General features: G+C 46.4%; 1 long non-coding RNA gene across 2 annotated transcripts in view; it reads right to left on the reverse strand.

The window, feature by feature from the left end:
- The window catches only part of LOC309667434, a 74,172-nt gene extending 53,995 nt beyond the window's left edge, over positions 1-20,177 (reverse strand). The window contains exon 1 of one of the 2 annotated variants that reach the window (XR_014267772.1): positions 20,035-20,177. This is a non-coding gene — a long non-coding RNA (uncharacterized lncRNA). Of the gene's footprint in view, positions 1-1,151; positions 1,190-20,034 lie in introns of those variants that run through there. The other variant, XR_014267773.1, reaches the window with a different exon arrangement.
- Positions 20,178-22,185: the final 2,008 nt, after the last annotated feature.

A 22,185-nucleotide genomic window follows, 5' to 3' on the forward strand; every position in this document is an offset into this window, starting at 1 on the left:
TCCGTGACCACTGTCATCACAATGCTCCAGGACCATTTTCATCACAATGCTCCATGCCCTCGGTCATCACAATGCTCCTTGGTGTTTGTCATTACAATGCTCCATGATCACTGTCATCACAATGCCCCATGATGCCTGTCATCACAATGCTCCATGGCCCCTTTAATCACAATGTTACATGACCCCTGTCATCACAATGTTCCATGACAGTTTTCATCACAATGGCTCCATGACCCCTGTCAACACAATGCTCAATGACCCCTGTCATCACAGTGCCTTATGCCCTTGTCATCACAATGCTTCATTAACCTTGTCATCACAATGTTCCATGATCCCTGTCATCACAATGCTCCATACCCTTGTCATCACAATGGTCCAGGTCCCCTGTAATCACAATTCTCCATGCTCTGTGACACAATGTTCCAAAACGCTTGTCATCATAATGCTCCATGCCTGTGTCATCACAATTCTCCATGACACCTGTCATCACAATATTCCATGGCCTTTGTCACCACAATGCTACATGGCCCCTCTCATCACAGTGCTCCATGATACCTTTTATCACAATGCTAGATGACCACTGTCATCACAATGCCCCATGACACCTGTCACCACAATTCGCCATGGCCCTTGTCATCACAATGTTCCATAAACCGTGTCATCACAAGGTTCCAGGACACTTGTCATCACAATGATCCATGACCACTTTCACCACAATGCTCCATGACACCTGTCATCACAATGCTCCATGGCCTATGTATGCAAAATGCTCCATGGCCCCTGTAATCACATTGCTCCTTGATTCCTTCCATCACAATGCTCCATGACCACTGTAATCACAATGCTCTATGCCCTTGTTATCACAATGGTCCAGAACTCTTGTCATCATAATGCTCCATGCCCGTTTCATCACAATGCTCCATGACACTTGTCATCACAATGCTCCATGGCCTTTGACATCACAATGCTCCATGGCCCCTGTCATCACAGTGCTCCATGACACCTTTCATCACAATGCTAGATGACCACTGTCATCACAGTGCCACATGACACCTGTCATCACAATTCGCCATGGCATTTGTCATCACAATGCTCCATGAACTGTGTCATCACAATGTTCCAGAACATTTGTCATCACAATGATCCATGACAACTTTCATCACAATACTCCATGACCACTGTCATCACAATGCTCCATGGCCTAAGTATTCACAATGCTCTACGGCCCCTGTAATCACATTGCACCATGATCCCTTTCATCACAATGCTCCATGGCCCCTGAAATCACAATTATCCATGCCCTTTTCATAGCAATGCTCCAGAATTCTTATCATCCCAATATTCCATGACCCATGTCATAAAAATTCTCCATGACCCTTGCATTAAAATGCTCCATGGCTCTTGTCATCACAATGCTCCATGGTGCTTTTCATCACAATGCTCCAGGACAACTTTCATCACATTACTCATGCCCCCTGTCATCACAATGCCCAATGCCCCCTGTCATCACAATGCCCCATGACCCCTGTCATCACAATGCTCCATGACCCATGTCATCACAAAGATCCATGACCCCTTTCCTCACAATGCTCAAATACCCCTTTCATCACAATGCTCCATGCCATTTGTCATCACAATGCACCATGCCCTTGTCAGCACAATGCTCCTTGGCCACTCTAATCAAAATGCTCTATGCCCATGACACCACAATGCTCCAGATATCTTTTCATCACAATGCTCCATGCCCGTGTAAGCACAATGCTCCATGCCTGTGTAAACACAATACTCGATGACCCCAGTCATAACAATGTTCCCTGCCCTTGTCATCACAATGCTCCATGACCCCTGTAATCACAATGTTCCATGCCCTTGTCATCACAATGCTCCAGAACTCTTGTCATCATAATGCTCCATGCCCGTGTCATCACAATGTTCCATGACACTTGTCGTCAAAATGCTCCATGGCCTTTGTCATCAAAATGCTGCATGGCCGCTGTCATCACAGTGCTACATGATACCTTTCCTCACAATGCTAGATGACCACTGTCATCACAATGCCCCAAGACACATTCCATCACAATTCGCCATGGCCCTTTTCATCACAATGCTCCATGAACCATGGCATCACAATGTTACAGGACACTTGTCATCACAGTGATCCATGACCACTTTCAGCACAATGCTCCATGACCACTGTCATCACAATGCTCCATGGCCTATGTATTCACAGTGCTCCATGGTCCCTTTAATCACATTGCTCAATGATTCCTTTGTTCACAGAGCACCATGACCATTGTCATCACAGTGCCCCATGATGCCTGTCATCACAATGCTCCATGGCCCCTTTCATCACAATGTTCCATGACCACTGTCATCAAAACGTTCCATGACAGTGGTCATCTCAATGCTCCCTGACCCCTGTCATCACAATGTTTCCTACCCTTGTCATCACAATGCTCCATGGCCCCTGTCATCACCGTGCTCCATGAAACATTTCATCACAATGCTAGATGACCATTCTCATCACAATGCCCCATGACCTCTGTTATCACAATTCGCAATGGCCCATTTCATCACAATGCTCCATGAATCGCATCATCACAAGGTTCCAGGACACTTGTCATCACCATGATCCATAACCACTTTCATCACAATGCTCCATGACCCCTGTCATCTCAATTCTCCATGGCCTTTGTATTCACAATGCTCCATGGCACTTATAATTGCGGTGCACCATGACCCCTTTCATGACAATGCTCCATAACCACTGTCATCACAATGCCCCATGACGCCTTTCATCACAATGCTCCAAGGCCACACTTAGCACAATGCTCCATGATCCCTGTCAGCACAATGTTCCATGACACTTGTCATCACAATGCTCCATGACCACTGTCATCACAATGTTCCCTGCCCTTGTCATCACAATGCTCCAGAACTCTTGTCATCATAATGCTCCATGTCCTTGTCATGACAATGCTCCATTACACTTGTCATCACAATGCTCCATGACCACTTTCATCACAATACTCCATGACCACTGTCATGACAATGCTCCATGGCCTATGTATTCACAATGCTCTATGGCCCCTGTAATCACATTGCACCATCATCCCTTTCATCACAATGCACCATGACCCCTGTAATCACAATGCTCCATGCCATTGTCATCACAATGCTCCATGGCCCTTGCCATCACAATGCTCCATGACCGCTTTCATCACAATGCTCCATGACACCCCTTATCAGAATGCTCCATGACCCCTGTCATTACAATGCGCCCTGACCACTTTCATCACAATGCTCCATGACCGCTTTCATCACAATGCTCCATGACACCCCTTATCAGAATGCTCCATGACCCCTGTCATTACAATGCGCCCTGACCACTTTCATCACAATACTCCATGACCACTGTCATCACAATGCTCCATGGCCTATGTATTCACAATGCTCTATGGCCCCTGTAATCACATTGCACCATCATCCCTTTCATCACAATGCACCATGACCCCTGTAATCACAATGCTCCATGAACCGTGTCATCACAATGTTCCAGGACACTTGTCATCAAAATGATCCATGACCACATTCATCACAATGCCCCATGGCACATGTAATCACATTACTCCATGAACACTTTCATCACAATGCTCCATAACCCTTGTCATCACAATGCCCCATTACGCCTGTCATCACAATGCTCCATGGCCCCTTTCATCACAGTGCTCCAGTACCCTGTCATCACAATGCTCCATGAACCCAGTCATAAAAATGTTCCCTGCCCCTGTCATCACAATGCTCCATGGCCCATGTAATCACAATGTTCCATGCCCTTTTCATCACAATGCTCCAGAATTCTTGTCATCATAATACTCCATGCCCATGTCATCACAATGCTCCATGGCCCCTGTCATCACAGTGCTCCATGATACCTTTCATCACAATGTTAGATGACAATTGTCATCACAATGCTCCACGACCTCTGTCATCTCAATACTCCATAACCTTTGTATTCACAAGATTCAATGGCCACTGTAATCACGGTTCTCCATGACCCCTTTCATCACAATGCTCCATGACCACTGTTATTACGATGCCCCATGATGCGTGTCATCACAATGCTCCAAGGCCCTGTAATCACAATGCTCCATGCCATTGTCATCACCATGCTCCAGTACTCTTGTCGTCATATATGCTCCATGCCCGTGTCATACCAAATCTCCATGACACTTGTCATCACAATGCAACATACCCTTGTCAGCACAATGCTCCATATCCGTGTAAACACAATGCTCCAGGAACCCTGTCATCACAATGCTCGATGACCCATGTCATCACAATGCTCCATGCCCTTGTTATCACAATGCTTCATGAACCTTGTCATCACAATATTCCATGACCCCTGTCATCACAATGCTCCATGACCCTTGTCATCACAATGCTGCATGGTCCCTGTCATCACAATTCTCCGTGACCACTGTCATCACAATGTTCCAGGACCCTTTTCATCACAATGATCCATGCCCTGTGTCATCACAATGATCCATGTCCCCTGTCATCACAATGCTCGATGACCCTTGTCATCACAATACTCCATGCCCTTGTCATCACAATGCTCCATGGCCACTTTAATCACAATACTACATGCCCTTGTCATCACAATACTCCAGAACACTTGTCATCATAATGCTCCATGACCATGTCATCACAATGCTCCATGACACTTGTCATCAAAATGTTCCATAGCCTTTATCATCACAATGCTCCATGGCCGCTGTCATCACAGTGTTCCATGCTACATTTCATCACAATGCTAGATGACCATTCTCATCACAATGCCCCATGACACCTGGCATCACAATTCGCCATGGCCCTTGTCATCACAATGCTCCATGAACCGTGTCATCACAATGTTACAGGACACTTGTCATCACAGTGATCCATGACCACTTTCAGCACAATGCTCCATGACCACTGTCATCACAATGCCCCATGACGCCTGTCACCACAATGCTCCAAGGCCCATCTCATCACAATGCTCCATGATCGCTGTCAGCACAATGATATCTGACTCTTGTCAACACAATGCTCCATGACCACTGTCATCACAATGTTCCCTGCCCATGACATCACAATGTTCCATGTCCCCTGTAATCACAATTATCCATGCCCTTTTCATAGCAATGCTCCAGAATTCTTGTCATCACAATTCTCCATGACACACGTCATCACAATTCTCCAAGACCCTTGTCATCACAATGCTCCATGGCCCTTGTTGTCACATAGCTCCATGACCCCTGTCTTCACAATGATCCTTGACCCCTTTCCTCACAATGCTCCAGTGCCCCTTTCGTCACAATTCTCCATGCCTTAGTCATCACAATGCACCATGCCCTTTTCAGCACAATGCTCCTTGTCCCATGTAATCACAATTATCCATGCCCTTGTCATCATAATGCTCCAGATCTCTTCTCAACACAATGCTCCATGCCCGTGTAAACACAATGCTCCAGGACCCCTGTCATCACAATGCTCAATGACCCCTGTCATCACAGTGCTCCATGGCCTTTTCATCACAATGCTTCATGAACCTTGTCATCACAATGTTCCATGATCCCTGTCATCCCAATGATCCATGACCCTTGTCATCACAATGCTGGATGATCCCTCTCATCACAATTCTCCGTGACCACTGTCATCACAATGCTCCAGGACCATTTTCATCACAATGCTCCATGCCCTCGGTCATCACAATGCTCCTTGGCGTTTGTCATTACAATGCTCCATGATCACTGTCATCACAATGCCCCATGATGCCTGTCATCACAATGCTCCATGGCCCCTTTAATCACAATGTTACATGGCCCCTGTCATCACAATGTTCCATGACAGTTTTCATCACAATGGCTCCATGACCCCTTTCAACACAATGCTCAATGACCCCTGTCATCACAGTGCCTTATGCCCTTGTCATCACAATGCTTCATTAACCTTGTCATCACAATGTTCCATGATCCCTGTCATCACAATGCTCCATACCCTTGTCATCACAATGGTCCAGGTCCCCTGTAATCACAATTCTCCATGCTCTGTGACACAATGTTCCAAAACGCTTGTCATCATAATGCTCCATGCCTGTGTCATCACAATTCTCCATGACACCTGTCATCACAATATTCCATGGCCTTTGTCACCACAATGCTACATGGCCCCTCTCATCACAGTGCTCCATGATACCTTTTATCACAATGCTAGATGACCACTGTCATCACAATGCCCCATGACACCTGTCACCACAATTCGCCATGGCCCTTGTCATCACAATGTTCCATAAACCGTGTCATCACAAGGTTCCAGGACACTTGTCATCACAATGATCCATGACCACTTTCACCACAATGCTCCATGACACCTGTCATCACAATGCTCCATGGCCTATGTATGCAAAATGCTCCATGGCCCCTGTAATCACATTGCTCCTTGATTCCTTCCATCACAATGCTCCATGACCACTGTAATCACAATGCTCTATGCCCTTGTTATCACAATGGTCCAGAACTCTTGTCATCATAATGCTCCATGCCCGTTTCATCACAATGCTCCATGACACTTGTCATCACAATGCTCCATGGCCTTTGACATCACAATGCTCCATGGCCCCTGTCATCACAGTGCTCCATGACACCTTTCATCACAATGCTAGATGACCACTGTCATCACAGTGCCACATGACACCTGTCATCACAATTCGCCATGGCATTTGTCATCACAATGCTCCATGAACTGTGTCATCACAATGTTCCAGAACATTTGTCATCACAATGATCCATGACAACTTTCATCACAATACTCCATGACCACTGTCATCACAATGCTCCATGGCCTAAGTATTCACAATGCTCTACGGCCCCTGTAATCACATTGCACCATGATCCCTTTCATCACAATGCTCCATGGCCCCTGAAATCACAATTATCCATGCCCTTTTCATAGCAATGCTCCAGAATTCTTATCATCCCAATATTCCATGACCCATGTCATAAAAATTCTCCATGACCCTTGCATTAAAATGCTCCATGGCTCTTGTCATCACAATGCTCCATGGTGCTTTTCATCACAATGCTCCAGGACAACTTTCATCACATTACTCATGCCCCCTGTCATCACAATGCCCAATGCCCCCTGTCATCACAATGCCCCATGACCCCTGTCATCACAATGCTCCATGACCCATGTCATCACAAAGATCCATGACCCCTTTCCTCACAATGCTCAAATACCCCTTTCATCACAATGCTCCATGCCATTTGTCATCACAATGCACCATGCCCTTGTCAGCACAATGCTCCTTGGCCACTCTAATCAAAATGCTCTATGCCCATGACACCACAATGCTCCAGATATCTTTTCATCACAATGCTCCATGCCCGTGTAAGCACAATGCTCCATGCCTGTGTAAACACAATACTCGATGACCCCAGTCATAACAATGTTCCCTGCCCTTGTCATCACAATGCTCCATGACCCCTGTAATCACAATGTTCCATGCCCTTGTCATCACAATGCTCCAGAACTCTTGTCATCATAATGCTCCATGCCCGTGTCATCACAATGTTCCATGACACTTGTCGTCAAAATGCTCCATGGCCTTTGTCATCAAAATGCTGCATGGCCGCTGTCATCACAGTGCTACATGATACCTTTCCTCACAATGCTAGATGACCACTGTCATCACAATGCCCCAAGACACATTCCATCACAATTCGCCATGGCCCTTTTCATCACAATGCTCCATGAACCATGGCATCACAATGTTACAGGACACTTGTCATCACAGTGATCCATGACCACTTTCAGCACAATGCTCCATGACCACTGTCATCACAATGCTCCATGGCCTATGTATTCACAGTGCTCCATGGTCCCTTTAATCACATTGCTCAATGATTCCTTTGTTCACAGAGCACCATGACCATTGTCATCACAGTGCCCCATGATGCCTGTCATCACAATGCTCCATGGCCCCTTTCATCACAATGTTCCATGACCACTGTCATCAAAACGTTCCATGACAGTGGTCATCTCAATGCTCCCTGACCCCTGTCATCACAATGTTTCCTACCCTTGTCATCACAATGCTCCATGGCCCCTGTCATCACCGTGCTCCATGAAACATTTCATCACAATGCTAGATGACCATTCTCATCACAATGCCCCATGACCTCTGTTATCACAATTCGCAATGGCCCATTTCATCACAATGCTCCATGAATCGCATCATCACAAGGTTCCAGGACACTTGTCATCACCATGATCCATAACCACTTTCATCACAATGCTCCATGACCCCTGTCATCTCAATTCTCCATGGCCTTTGTATTCACAATGCTCCATGGCACTTATAATTGCGGTGCACCATGACCCCTTTCATGACAATGCTCCATAACCACTGTCATCACAATGCCCCATGACGCCTTTCATCACAATGCTCCAAGGCCACACTTAGCACAATGCTCCATGATCCCTGTCAGCACAATGTTCCATGACACTTGTCATCACAATGCTCCATGACCACTGTCATCACAATGTTCCCTGCCCTTGTCATCACAATGCTCCAGAACTCTTGTCATCATAATGCTCCATGTCCTTGTCATGACAATGCTCCATTACACTTGTCATCACAATGCTCCATGACCACTTTCATCACAATACTCCATGACCACTGTCATCACAATGCTCCATGGCCTATGTATTCACAATGCTCTATGGCCCCTGTAATCACATTGCACCATCATCCCTTTCATCACAATGCACCATGACCCCTGTAATCACAATGCTCCATGCCATTGTCATCACAATGCTCCATGGCCCTTGCCATCACAATGCTCCATGACCGCTTTCATCACAATGCTCCATGACACCCCTTATCAGAATGCTCCATGACCCCTGTCATTACAATGCGCCCTGACCACTTTCATCACAGTGCTCCATGACCATTGTCATCACAATGCTCCATGATCCCTCTAATCAAGATGATCCATTATCCCTTTCATCACAATGCTCCTTGATCATTGTTATCACATTGCTCCATGCCCTTATCATCACAAAGCTCCATGGCCCCTTTAATCACCATTTTCCATGACCCCTTTCATCACAATGATCCATGACACTTGCCATCACAGTGCTCCATGACTCCTGTCATCACAATGCTCCATGCCCCTTTTCATAACAACGTTCCATGTCCCCTATCATCACAATGCTCCATGACAACTTTGATCAAAATGCTCCATGAGCATTGACATCACAAGGCTCCATGCCCTTATCATCACAATGCTCCATGACCACTGACATGACAATGCTCCATGGCCCTTGTCATCACAACGCTCCATGACCTCTGACTTCACAATGATCCATGTCCCAATTAATCACAAAATTCCATGACCCTTGTCATCACAATGTTCCATGACCCCTGTCTTCACAATGCTCCATTACTCTTGTCATCCCAATGCTCCAAGCCCTTATCCTCACAGTGCTCCATGCCCCTTTCATCACAATGCTCCATAATGCCTGTCATGACAATGCTCCATGGCCCTTGTCATCACAGTTCTCTATGAGTTCTGTCATCACAATGCTCCATGGACCTTGTCATCACAATGCTCCATGACCACTTTCATCACAATGCCCGATAACCCCTGTCAACACAATGCTCCATGGCCCTTGTCATCACAATGCTCTATGGCTTCTGTCATCACAATGCTCCTTGATCCCTTTAATCACAATGATCCATGACCCCTTTCCTCACAATGCTCCAATACATCGTTCATCACAATGCTCCTTGCACTTTTCATCAAAATGCTCCATGACCCCTGTTATCACAATGCTCCATGCCCTTGTCATAACAATGCTCCAGAACACTTGTCACCACAATGATCCATGCCCATGTCATCACAATGCTCCATGACGCCCTTCATCACAATGCTCCAAGATCACTGTCATCACAATTCTCCATGCCCATATCATCACAATGCTCCATGACACCTGTCATTGCAATGATCCATGACCCCATTCATCAAAATGCTCCATGACCCTTGTCTTCACAATGCTCCATGGCCATTGTCATTACAATTCTCCATGGCTCCTGTATTCACAGTGCTCCATGACAACTTTCATCACAATGCCCATTACCCCCTGTCATCATAATGCTCCAAGACACTTGTCATCACAATCCTCCATGGCACTTGTCATCACAATGCTACCTGGTGTTTTTCAGCGCAATGCTCCATGACAACTTTTATCACAATGCTCCATGACCTATTTCATCACAATGCTCCATGGCCCTTGTTGTCACAATTCCACATGTCCCCCTTCATTTCAATGCTCCATGCCCTTGTCATCACAATGCTCAATGGCTCCTTCACTCACAATGCTCCGGTACCCCTTTCATCACAATGTTCCATGCTACTTTTCATCATAATGCTACATGCCCTTGTAAACACAATGCCCATGTTCCCTTTAATCACAGTGCTCCATGACCACTTTCATCACCATGCTTCATAATCATTGTAATCAGGTTTCTCAATGGCCCTATCATCACAATGCTCAATGACACATGTCATTACAATGCTCCATGTCCCCTGTCATCACAATGTTCCATGATAACTGTAATCACAATGACCCATGACACCTTTCCTCACAAAGCTCCAGTACGCCTTTCATCACAATGCTCCACACCCCTTGTCATCACAATGCTGAATGCAGTTGTCATCACAATGCACCATGGCACCTGTAATCACAATTCTCTATGCCCTTGTCATCAAAATACTCCAGAACTCAGGTCATGACAATTCTCCATGCCCTTGTCATCCAATTGCTCCAGAACTCAGGTCATCACAACTCTCCATACCCTTGTCATCACAATGTTCCATTACCACTGTCATCACAATGCTCAGTGGCCATTGTCATCACAATGCTCCATGGCCCGTGTCAACACAATGCTCCATGTCAACTTTCATCACAATCCTCCATGACCCTTGTCATCACAATGCTCCATGATCCCTGTAATCACAATGATCCATGACCCATTTCATCATAATGCTCCAGTACCACTTTCATCACAATGCTTAATGCCCCTTGTCATCACAATGGTTGATGACCATGTCATCACAATGCTCCATTCCCTTTTCTTCACAATGCTCCATGGCCCCTGTGATCACAGTTCTCCATGACACCTTTCATCACAATGCTCCATGAACACTGTCATCACAATGCTCCATGGTCCTTGTCATCAGAATGCTCCATAACCCCTGTCATCACAATTCTCCATGACCCTGTCATCACAATGCTCCATGGCACGTTTCCTCACAATGCTCCAGTAGCCCTTCCACCACAAAGCTCCATGCCACTTGTCGTCAAAATGCTACATGCCCTTCTCATCACAATGCCCCATGATCCATTTAATCACAATGCTTCATGACCCCATACATCACAGTGCTCCATGATACTTGTCATTACAATGCCCCATGACCCCTTTCATAACAATGCTCCATGACACCTGTCATCACAATGAACCATGACCCGTTTCATCTCAATGCTGCATGACACCTGTCATCAGAATGCTCCAGGGCCTTTGTCATTGCAATACGCCATGGCTCCTCTAATCACAGTGATCCATGACCTTTTTCATCACAATGATCCATGAACCCTGTCATTACAATGCTTCATGATTGCTGTAATCACAATGATCCATGACACCTTTCCTCACAATGCTCCAGAACGCCTTTCATCACAATTCTTCACGCCCCTTGTCATCACAATGCTCAATGCAGTTGTCATCACAATGCTGCATGGCCCCTGTAATCACAATTCTCCATGCCCTTGTCATCAAAATACTCCAGAACTCAGGTCATCACAATTCTCCATACCTTTGTCATCGAAATGCTCCAGAAGTGAGGGCATCACAATTCTCCATACCCTTGTCATCACAATGCTCCTTGACCACTGTCATCACAATGCTCAATGGCTGTTGTCATCGCAATGCTCCATGACCCTTGTCATCACAATGCTCCATGATCCCTGTAATCACAATGATCCCTGACGCCTTTCATCACAATGCTCCAGTACCCTTTTCATCACAATGCTTCATGCCTCTTGTCATCACAATGTTCGATGACCATGTCATTAAATGCTCCATGGCCCATGTAATCACAATGCTCCAGAATCCTTCTCATCACAATTCTCCATGCCCGTGTCATCACAATGCTCCATGGCCCTTGTCGTCACAGCGCTCCAAGCGCTTTTCATCACAATGCTCCATGACCACTATCATCACAATGATCCATGACCCCTTTCATCACAATGCTCCATGATGCCTGTCATCACAATGCTCCGTGGCCATTGTCATCAAAATTCTCCATGGCCCCTGTAATCACAGTGCTCCATGACACCTTTCATCACAATGCTCCATGCCCCTTGTCATCACAATGATCCATGACCTTGTTATCAAATGCTGCATGGCTCATGTAATCACAACGCTCCATGTACTTGTCATCACAATGTTCCAGAACCCTTCTCATTACAATTTTCCATGCCCGTGTCATCACAATGCTCCAGGACACGTTTCTTCACAAGGCTCCATGGCGCTTTTCATCACAATGCTCCATGACCACTTTCATCACAACGCTCCATAACCCATTTAATCACAATGCTCCATGCCCCTTTCATCACAATGCTCTATGACTTCTGTCATCACAATGCTCCATGACCCCTGTGATCACAATGTCCCATGACCCCTGTAATCACAATGTTCCATGTCCCTTGTAATGACAATTCTCCATGACCCCTGTCATCACAATGCTCCAGGATCACTGTACTCACAGTGATCCATGACACCTTTACTCACAATGCTCCAGGACAACTTTTAGCACAATGCTCCATGACCCCTGTCATCAAAACGCTCCATGACCATTGACATCATGATGCTCCATGGCTATATTCATCACTGTGCTCCATGGCGATTTTCATCACAATGCTCCATGATCATTTTCATCACAATGCTCCCTAACCCCTTTCATCAAAATGCTCCATGGCCCTTGTCATCACAAAGCACCATGCCGTTTTCCTCACAATGTTCCATGGCCTCTGTCATCACAATGATCCATGCATTGTCAACACAATGCTCCTCAACACTTTTCATCACAATACTCCATGCCAGTGTCATCACAATGCTCCATGACCCCTGTCATCACAAGGCTCCATGGCGCTTGTCATCACAATGCTCTATGGTGCTTTTCATCACAATGCTCCAGGACAAATTTCATCACAGTGCTCCATGCCCCCTGTCATCACCATGCCACATGACCCCTGTCATCACAATGCTCCATGACCCCTGTCATCACAATGATCCACGACCCCTTTCCTCACAATGCTCAAATACCCCTTTCATCACAATGCACCATGCCACTTGTCATCACAATGCACCGTGCTCTTGTCAGCACAATGCTCCTTGGCCCCTGTAATCAAAATGCTCCATGCCCTTGTCATCACAAAGCTCCAGATCTCTTCTCATCAAAAGGCTCTATGCCCATGCAAACACAATGCTCCAGGACCCCAGTTGTCACAATGCTCGATGGCCCATGTAATCACAATGCTCCATGCCCTTGTCATCTCAATGATTCATGAACCTTGTCATCACACTGTTCCATGACACCTGTCATCTCAATGATTCATGAACCTTTTCATCACAATGTTCCATGACACCTGTCACCACCATGTTCCATGACCCTTGTCACCACAATGCTTCATTATCCTTGTCATCACAATTCTATGTGACCGCTGTCATCACAATGCTCCAGGACCATTTTCATCACAATGTTCCTTGGCCTTGGTCATCAAAATGCTCCAAGACCCCTGTCTTCACAATGCTCGATGACCCTTGTCATCGCAATGTTCCATGCCGTTGTCATCACAATGCTCCATGGCCCATGTAATCACAGTGCTCCATGCCCTTGTCATCACAATGCTCCAGAACTCTTGTCATCATAAAGCTCCATGCCAGTGTCATCACAATGCTCCATGACACTTGTCATCACAATGTTCCATGGCCTTTGTCATGACAATGCTCCATGGCCCCTGTCATCACAGTGCTCCATGGTACCTTTCATCACAATACTAGATGACCACTTTCATCACAATGCTCCAAGACACGGGTCATCACAATTCACCATGGCACTTATCATCAAAATGCTGCATGAACCGTGTCATCACAATGTTCCAGGACACTTGTCATCACAATGATCCATGACAACTTTCATCACAATGCTCCATATCCCCTGTCATCACAATACTCCATGTTCTATGGATTCACAATGCTCCATGGCCCCTGTAATCACATTGCTCCATGATCCCTTTCATCACAATGTTCCCTGCCCTTGTCATCACAATGTTCCATGACCCCTGTCATCACAATAATGCCAGCCCTTGTCATCACAATGCTCCATGGCCCCTGTAATCACAATGCTCCATGCCCTTGTCAACACAATGCTCCAGATCTCTTCTCATCAAAAGGCTCCATGCCCGTGCAAACACAATGCTCCAGGACCCCAGTTGTTACAATGCTCGATGGCCCATGTCATCACAATGCTCTATGCCCTTCTCATCTCAATGCTTCATGAACCTTGTCATCACAATATTCCATGACCCCTGTCATCACAATGCCCCATGACCCCTGTCATCACAATGCTCCATGGCCTTTGTCATCACAATGCTCCATGATCCCTGTCATCACAATGCTTGATGACACTTGTCATCACATTGCTCCATGCCGTTGTCATCACAATGCTCCATGGCCCCTGTAATCACAATGCTCCATGCCCTTGTCATCACAATGCTCCAGTAGTCCTGTCATCATTATGCTACATGCCCGTCTCATCACAATGTTCCATGACACTTTTCATCACAGTATTCCATGACCTTTGTCATGACAATGCTCTATGGCCCCTGTCATCACAGTTCCCCACGTTACTTTTCATAACAAATTTAGCTGACCACTGTCATCACAATGCCCCAAGACACATTCCATCACAATTCGCCATGGCCCTTGTCATCACAATGCTCCATGAACCATGTCATCACAATGTTCCAGGACATTTGTCATCACAATGATCCATGACCACTTTCAGCACAATGCTCCATGACCACTGTCATCATAATGCTCCATGACCTTTGTATTCACAATGCTCCACGGCCCCTGTAATCACATTGCTCCATGATCCCTTTCATCACAATGCTCCATGACCCCTGTCATCATAATGTTCCATGACACCTGTCATCACAATGTTCCCTGCCCTTGTCATCACAATGCTCCATGGCCCCTGTAATCACAATGTTCCATGCCCTTGTCATCACAATGCTCCAGAACTCTTTTCATCATAATGCTCCATGACCCCTGTCATCACAGTGCTCCATGATACCTGTCATCACAATGCTAGATGACCACTGTCATCACAATGCCTCATGACACCTGTCATCACAATTTGCCATGGCCCTTGTCATCTCAATGCTCCGTGAACCGTGTCATCACAAGGTTCCAGGACACTTGTCATCACAATGATCCATGACGACTTTTATAAGAATGCTCCATGACCTATGTATTCGCAATGCTCCATGGCCCCTATAATCACATTGCTCCATGATCCCTTTCATCACATTGTTCCCTGCCCTTGTCATCACAATGCTCCATGTCCCCTGTACTCACCATGCACTACACCATTGTCATCACAATGCTCCGTGGCCCCTGTAATCACAATGCTCCATGCACTTGTCATCACAATGCTCCAGAACTCTTGTCATCACAATGATCCATGACCACTGTCGTCACAATGCCCCATGACGCCTGTCATCACAATGCTCCATGAACCTTATCACCACAATATTCCCTGCCCTTGTCATCACAATGCTCCATGGCCCCTGTAATCACAATGCTCCAGTACCCCTTTCATCACAATGCTCCATGCCACTTGTCATCACAATGCACCATGCCCCTTTCAGCACAATGCTCCTTGGCCCCTGTAATCAAAATGCTCCATGCACTTGTCATCACAATGATCCAGATCTCTTCTCATTCCAATGGTCCATGCCCGTGGAAACACAATGCTCCAGGAGCCCTGTCATCGCAATGCTCCATGCCCGTGTCACCACAATGCTCCAAGGCCCCTCTCATCACAATGCTCCATGATCCCTGTCAGCACAATGTTCCATGACACTTGTCATCACAATGCTCCACGACCCCTGTCATCACAATGCTCCATGGCCCTTCTCATAACAAAGCTCCATGACCCCGGTCATCACAATGATCCATGATCCCTTTCCTCAGAATGCTCCAGTACCCCTTTCATCACAATGCTCCATGCCACTTGACATCACAATGCTCCAGTTCTCTTCGCTTCACAAGGCTCCATGCCATTGTCAGCACAATGCTTCTTGGACCCTGTAATCAAATTGCTCCATGCCCTTGTCATCACAATGCTCCAGTTCTCTTCGCATCACAAGGCTCCATGCCCATGTCAACACAATGCTCCATGAGCCCTGTCATCACAATGCTCGATGACCCATTTCATCACAATCCTCTATGCCCTTGTCCTCACAATGCTTCATGAACCTTGTCATCACAATGTTCTATGACACCTGTCATCACCATGCTCCATGACCCTTGTCACCACAATGCTTCATTATCCTTGACATCACAATTCTACGTGACCGCTGTCATCACAATGCTCCAGGACCATTTTCATCACGATGCTCCATGGCCTTTGTCATCACAATGCTCCAAGACCCCTGTCTTCACAATGCTCGATGACCCTTGTCATCAAAATGTTCCATGCCGTTGTCATCACAATGCTCCATGGCCCCTGTAATCACAATGCTCCATGCCCTTGTCATCACAATGCTCCAGTAGTCCTGTCATCATTATGCTACATGCCCGTCTCATCACAATGTTCCATGACACTTTTCATCACAGTATTCCATGACCTTTGTCATGACAATGCTCCATGGCCCCTGTCATCACAGTTCCCCACGTTACTTTTCATCACAAATTTAGCTGACCACTGTCATCACAATGCCCCAAGACACATTCCATCACAATTCGCCATGGCCCTTGTCATCACAATGCTCCATGAACCATGTCATCACAATGTTCCAGGACATTTGTCATCACAATGATCCATGACCACTTTCAGCACAATGCTCCATGACCACTGTCATCATAATGCTCCATGACCTTTGTATTCACAATGCTCCACGGCCCCTGTAATCACATTGCTCCATGATCCCTTTCATCACAATGCTCCATGACCCCTGTCATCATAATGTTCCATGACACCTGTCATCACAATGTTCCCTGCCCTTGTCATCACAATGCTCCATGGCCCCTGTAATCACAATGTTCCATGCCCTTGTCATCACAATGCTCCAGAACTCTTTTCATCATAATGCTCCATGACCCCTGTCATCACAGTGCTCCATGATACCTGTCATCACAATGCTAGATGACCACTGTCATCACAATGCCTCATGACACCTGTCATCACAATTTGCCATGGCCCTTGTCATCTCAATGCTCCGTGAACCGTGTCATCACAAGGTTCCAGGACACTTGTCATCACAATGATCCATGACGACTTTTATAAGAATGCTCCATGACCTATGTATTCGCAATGCTCCATGGCCCCTATAATCACATTGCTCCATGATCCCTTTCATCACATTGTTCCCTGCCCTTGTCATCACAATGCTCCATGTCCCCTGTACTCACCATGCACTACACCATTGTCATCACAATGCTCCGTGGCCCCTGTAATCACAATGCTCCATGCACTTGTCATCACAATGCTCCAGAACTCTTGTCATCACAATGATCCATGACCACTGTCGTCACAATGCCCCATGACGCCTGTCATCACAATGCTCCATGAACCTTATCACCACAATATTCCCTGCCCTTGTCATCACAATGCTCCATGGCCCCTGTAATCACAATGCTCCAGTACCCCTTTCATCACAATGCTCCATGCCACTTGTCATCACAATGCACCATGCCCCTTTCAGCACAATGCTCCTTGGCCCCTGTAATCAAAATGCTCCATGCACTTGTCATCACAATGATCCAGATCTCTTCTCATTCCAATGGTCCATGCCCGTGGAAACACAATGCTCCAGGAGCCCTGTCATCGCAATGCTCCATGCCCGTGTCACCACAATGCTCCAAGGCCCCTCTCATCACAATGCTCCATGATCCCTGTCAGCACAATGTTCCATGACACTTGTCATCACAATGCTCCACGACCCCTGTCATCACAATGCTCCATGGCCCTTCTCATAACAAAGCTCCATGACCCCGGTCATCACAATGATCCATGATCCCTTTCCTCAGAATGCTCCAGTACCCCTTTCATCACAATGCTCCATGCCACTTGACATCACAATGCTCCAGTTCTCTTCGCTTCACAAGGCTCCATGCCATTGTCAGCACAATGCTTCTTGGACCCTGTAATCAAATTGCTCCATGCCCTTGTCATCACAATGCTCCAGTTCTCTTCGCATCACAAGGCTCCATGCCCATGTCAACACAATGCTCCATGAGCCCTGTCATCACAATGCTCGATGACCCATTTCATCACAATCCTCTATGCCCTTGTCCTCACAATGCTTCATGAACCTTGTCATCACAATGTTCTATGACACCTGTCATCACCATGCTCCATGACCCTTGTCACCACAATGCTTCATTATCCTTGACATCACAATTCTACGTGACCGCTGTCATCACAATGCTCCAGGACCATTTTCATCACGATGCTCCATGGCCTTTGTCATCACAATGCTCCAAGACCCCTGTCTTCACAATGCTCGATGACCCTTGTCATCAAAATGTTCCATGCCGTTGTCATCACAATGCTCCATGGCCCCTGTAATCACAATGCTCCATGCCCTTGTCATTACAATGCTCCAGAACACTTGTCATCATAATGCTCCATGCCTGTGTCATCACAATGCTCCATGACACTTGTCATCACAATGTTCCATGGCCTTTGTCATGACAGTGCTCCATGGTACCTTTCATCACAATACTAGATGACCACTTTCATCACAATGCTCCAAGACACGTGTCCTCACAATTTGCCATGGCACTTATCATCAAAATGCTGCATGAACCGTGTCATCACAATGTTCCAGGACACTTGTCATCACAATGATCCATGACAACTTTCATCACAATGCTCCATAACCCCTGTCATCACAATACTCCATGTTCTATGGATTCACAATGCTCCATGGCCCCTGTAATCACATTGCTCCATGATCCTTTTCATCACAATGTTCCCTGCCCTTGTCATCACAATGCTCCATGACCCCTGTCATCACAATAATGCCAGCCCTTGTCATCACAATGCTCCATGGCCCCTTTAATCACAATGCTCCATGCCCTTGTCAACACAATGCTCCAGACCTCTTGTCATCATAATGCTCCTTGCCCGTGTTATCACAATGCTCCATGACACTTGTCATCACAAAGCTCCATGGCTTATGTCATCACCATGCTCCATGGCCCCTGTCATAACAGTGCTCCCTAATACCTTTCATCACAATGCTTGATGGCCACAGTCATCACAATGCCCCATGACACATGTCATCACAATTCGCCATGACCCATCTCATCACAATGCTCCATGAACCGTGTCATCACAAGGTTCCAGGACACTTGTCCTCACAATGATCCATTGCCACTTTCGTCACAAGGCTCCATTGCCCCTGTCATCTCAATGCCCCATGGCCTTGCATTCACAATGCTCCATGGCCTCTGTAATCACAGCACTTCATGACACCTTTCATCACACTGCTCCATGACCACTGTCATCACAATGCCCCATGAGGCCTGTCATCACAATGCTCGAAGGCCCCTCTCATCACAATGCTCCATGATCCCTGTCAGCACAATGTTCCATGACACTTGTCATCAGAATTTTCCATGACCACTGTGATCACAATGTTCCCTGCCCATGTCATCACAATGCTCCAGAATTCTTGTCATCACAATGTTCCATGACCGTGTCACCAAAATACTCCATGACACATGTCAACCCAATTCTCCATGACACTTCTCATCACAATGCTCCATTGGTCTTGTTACCACAATGCTCCATGCACCCTGTCATTCCAAGGCCCAATGCCCCCAGTCATTCCAAGGCCCCATGCCCCCTGTCATCACAATGCCCAATGCCCCCTCTCATCACAAAGCCCCATGACCCCTGTCATCACATTTCTCCATGGCCTTTTTCATCACAAAGCTCCATGACCCCTGTCATCACAGTGATCCATGACCCCTTTCCTCACAATGCTCCAGTAGCACTTTCATTACAATGCTCCATTCCCCTTGTCATCACAATGCACTATGCCTTAGTCAGCACAATGCTCCTTGCCCACTGTAATCAAAATACTCCATACCATCTCATCACAATGCTCCAGATCTCCTCTCACCACAATGCTCCATGCCCGTGTCAACACAATGTTCCATGACCCCTGTCTTCACAATGCTCGATGGCCCATGTCATCACATTCTCCATGGCCTTGTCATCACAATGCTTCATGAATCTTGTCATCACAATGTTCCATGACACTTGTCATCACAATGCTCAAATGATCCTTGTCATCACAATGCTGCATGATCCCTGTCATCACAATTCTCCATGTCCTCTGGCATCACAATACCCCATGACGCCTGTCATCACAATACTCCATGGCCCCTTTCATCACAATGCTACATGATACCTGTCATCAGAATGTTACATGACAGTTTTCATCACAATGCTCCATGATTCCTATCATCAAAATGTTTCCTGCCCTTGTCATCACAATGCTCCAGAACTCTTGTCATCATAATGCTCCATGCCCGTGTCATCACAATACTCCATGGCACTTGTCATCACAATTCGCCATGGCCCTTGTCATCACAATGCTCCATGAACCGTGTCATCACAAGGTTCCAGGACACTTGTCATCACAATGATCCATTACCACTTACAACACAATGCTCCATGATGCCTGTCATCTCAATGCTCCATGGCCTTTGTATTTACAATGCTCGATGGCCCCTGAAATTACAGTACTCCATGACACCTTTCATCACAATGCTCCATGCCCACTGTCATCACAATGCCCCATGACACCTGTTATCACAATGCTCCATGGCCCTTGTCATCACAAAGCTCCATGACCCTTGTCTTGACAATGCTCCTTGACTCTTGTCATCACAATGCTCCATGATCCCTGTAATCACAATGATCCATGACCCATTTCATCACAATTCTCCAGTACCACTTTCAACACAATGCTCCATGCCCCTTGTTGTCACAATGGTCCATGCCTTTGTCATCAAATACTCCATGGCCCCTGTAATCCCAATGCTCCATGCCCTTGTCATCACAATGCCCCAGAACTCTTGTCATCACAATTCTTGATGCCCGTGTCATCAAAATGCTCCATGAAAATGTCATCACAATGCTCCAGGACTCTTGTCCTTACAATGCTCCATGGCGCTTTTCATCACCATGCCCCATGACCATTTTCATCACAATGCTCCTTGCCCATATCATCACAATGCTACATGACCCCTGTCATCGCAATGATCCATGACGCCTTTCAGCACAATGCTCTATGAACCCTGTCATCACAATTCTCCATGGCCTTTGTCATCACAATGCCCAGTGCCCCCTTGTCATCACAATGTTCCCTGCTGATTTTCATCGCAAAGCTCCAAGACAACTTACATCCGAGTGCTCCATGACCTCTTACATCACAATGCTCCAAGGAACTTGCCGTCACAATGCCAACTGTCCCATTTCATCACAATGCTACATGACTCCTTTCATCACAATGCTCCAGTATGCCTTTCATCACAATGCTGCATGCCCCTTATCATCACAATGCTCAATGCAGTTGTCATCACAATGTTCCATGGCCCTTGTTATCACAATTCTCCATTGCCTTGTCATCAAAATGCTCAAGAACTCATGTCATCACAATGTTCCATTCACTTGTCATCACAATGCTACATGACCCGATTCATCACAATGCTCCATGACCCCACTCATCATAATGCCCCATGAGCCCTGTAATCAAAATGCTCCA

The sequence above is a fragment of the Balaenoptera physalus genome (genome assembly GCF_965194825.1).
Source record: "Balaenoptera physalus genome assembly, chromosome: 9".
In the NCBI taxonomy this organism is placed as follows: Eukaryota; Metazoa; Chordata; class Mammalia; order Artiodactyla; family Balaenopteridae; genus Balaenoptera; species Balaenoptera physalus.